Source organism: Tupaia chinensis, unplaced genomic scaffold (assembly GCF_000334495.1).
Source record: "Tupaia chinensis unplaced genomic scaffold, TupChi_1.0 Scaffold000228_1, whole genome shotgun sequence".
Classification (NCBI taxonomy): domain Eukaryota; kingdom Metazoa; phylum Chordata; class Mammalia; order Scandentia; family Tupaiidae; genus Tupaia; species Tupaia belangeri.
The window spans coordinates 31,529-34,590 of NW_006159703.1; positions in this window are offsets into that span (position 1 = coordinate 31,529).

Below are 3,062 nucleotides of genomic sequence, written 5' to 3' on the forward strand. Positions count from 1 at the left end.
GGCCCTTTGGAGTTGATGCAGTAAAACCTGCTCACTACCATCCAGAATCTTCCTTGATCTTTTGTAGAATCCTCGGCACTACTTCTTGCACACATTTTGTCAGACATCTTGAGCTAGTGTTCATTGGCAGATAAGTAATGGCAGAAAGAGGGACCTAGTAGAACAAATACACAGATTGGGAAGAACCACTCAAATAGCTCTTAGTCTCCATTGGCTTATAACCAAATATAAATTAGCTGTATAGTCTGGTTCTGCAATGACTTACATTTATATACACATATAAAATATTTCTGAGAGCATCAGCACTCTAATGAATCAGCCCTGTCTGGAGCAGTTCTAAATGAATTCTAAATAAGTGCCTCTCTGACTTCGTACTCAATAAATGTGTAGTGATGCAAGGTGGCACTTCCTTTCGTCCATCAATAATTTATTAATGGGCACTTTGTGCTAGACATGATGTTGCTTGGAGTTTCAAAATACGACTTTGCTTTAGTTAGTTCTGTGATTTTTTTCATAGATCTTTTTCTAGGTCTGTCAACAACAATCATCACTTTCATCCCCATGTCCATTGTCCCCAACTTGGGTACAGAGTAAGTACTTTTATTTGTTTTGCATCACTGGATTATAAATTTATTGAGGGTAAAGTTCATGTCTGATTCATCATTATATCCACTGCAGTGCCTAACATAGTTCTTTGTACAAACTGGTAGGTTTGAGTAAATGAATGATAGTAAGAGACATAGAGAGGAAGAGAGATTTTAAAGGAGCTTGAAGCTTCTTTTGTTGAATTCTAGCACCTTTGTCATTATCAAGTGGGTCATTAGAGAAGGACTCCATGCTCACTTTGATCAGCTTCAGCTCTGGTGGCCATCTTTTTAAGTTTTTGCATAGAGGTGAGTTTTTATTATTGTGAAATACTGATGGACTCAACATGGACTCCATCAGACACTTCCATTGGGCAATTACTTTCTTTTTTTACACTTATAGGTATAAATATCCTGGAACAAAAAGTCATTAAAAGGGATGTATTTGCTTACTCTCTGTTGCAAATAATGTGTTCATCACTTCTCTATCCCTACCCCATTTATCTAATTTTTCATCTTAATTTATGATATTATTAAATGTCTTATCTTGGGATAATTGTAGTTTCTGTGTTCAGTATGATGGCTTTCAACAATGTAGATATATGTAACTATTCTCAAGACCTCATTTAAATATATGAAAAATTCAAGAGGTTGGTCAGGAAATACCAGGTTGAATCCAGTTTCTATCAGATACATAAATCTTATTTTGTGTCACTCCATTTGTTCATAGGAAGTCTTTTTTCCTGATGAATAGCAACCAGATTTATCAGGAAGACCTACAACACTGGTTCCATTTCAAATAATTTTCTGATGTCCTCTGGCAGCCATTGGAACTGCACATCACACACCAGCTTGTCATTCTGAGAGACCCTAGGGTAATTGTGAGATGTGCTTGAGGCTCAGATCATTGCCTATAGAGGTAACATGCAATTTCCTTGGCAGCAGCTGTGCAAATCTGAATTATACAGGAAAAAGGTGATGTTTCCTCTGTCATATTTGAATTATGTGCTTTGGCCCTTTAAATCTTGTGCCCAGCACGTGTGTCTGTGTAGGTCAATCATTACTAGGAGTTCTGACTCCTCTCCCCCTCTATTTTTAGAAAGGATGTAGAATAACTAATGCATAAAATATTTGAGATAGATTGTCTAATATCTTGCCTCGATTTTTTTAAAAAGTAAATCATAGTATTTTCAGCATCTAAGCACCTTTAAACAAAACCAAAAAGTAGGAGTTTATAGTTTTGAAGGAGAGTCTAATCCCAAGAGTGACTTCCTACTTCTACAAGCTTCTAAATTCTGGGACATAAACACATACATTTCCTTTTAGATTCATGAGGATCAGTTCTTGTGTTCACAAAGTTTTTGTTGTTGCTATTCATACTTGGAAGTTTTGGATCATTCTCCTATCTGAACCCAATATTTTGGGAGTAAGAAAAATTAGATATGCCACAAGAGATGACATTCTTGGTGTATTCAGCTGAAATTTTTGGATACCATTGCCCTAGCTGATAGGCCCACTCTTCTTTCCTTCCTTCCTTCCTTCCTTCCTTCCTTCCTTCCTTCCTTCCTTCCTTTCTTCCTTATTTTCTTCCTTCATGTGCTTGTTTATTTTAACAGTTATGTGACAAGTTCTTACTAAATGCTTTCTCTGCCTGGAACTGAACAAGGGTGGGGGAGGTACTGGTGATCTGTGCTAAGAATATATTGTGGCTTTGTGTGATGCTGAACACAAATATGGGGTTCATGCTGAGAATATTTAATAAAAGGAACAATATCTCTGGGTAAATTTAGGATAGTTAAAAGAGGCTTGGCATTAGGAAGGGTTGGTGTGACTTGCTGCTGTGTATTTAACCTCTCAGAAGATTTTTTATTCTTCCCACAATGCCATAGTTCAAGATTGTTGTAGGAATTAAAGGAGATAGTGTTTGTGCAATTGGTTGGCAGCTAGGGTCAGTTTTATTTGTTAATTTTATCAACTTGTTTAGCCACAGGCAAAGATGTGGATCTTTTAAAAAAAAAACTCTTGTGGGTGAAAGTTTGAAGCTGGAAGCTTTGTGATCTGTTACTCTTTCAAGACAATTCCTTTTAATGGGCTCACTGTTTTCCATTCTAGTTTGACCCTACGTTAAGTACTTGAATGACCTCTTGGCAGTAGTAGATTAAAAGAAGCTAGTTTTTGAAGTCAGTTTATTTTTCTGGAACCCATCCAAATGAAATAGTCCCTGGTGGCATGTAGAACTTCGTGTTTTGAGAAATAATCAACTACTTTATATTTCTAACCAACATCTTGTTCTGAAATAACCCTGTCAGATTTTTAACATACCATTTTATGGGGCAATTCTGATAATATTGCTCTTGCCATGAAATTCAACAAACATTAATTGAACACCTTCCGTATGTAAGCCTTGTGCTACCTGCTTGGAGGACACTAAGATAAATGAAAGATGGCCCATGCCCCAGGTCAGGAAAGGCGGAAAAC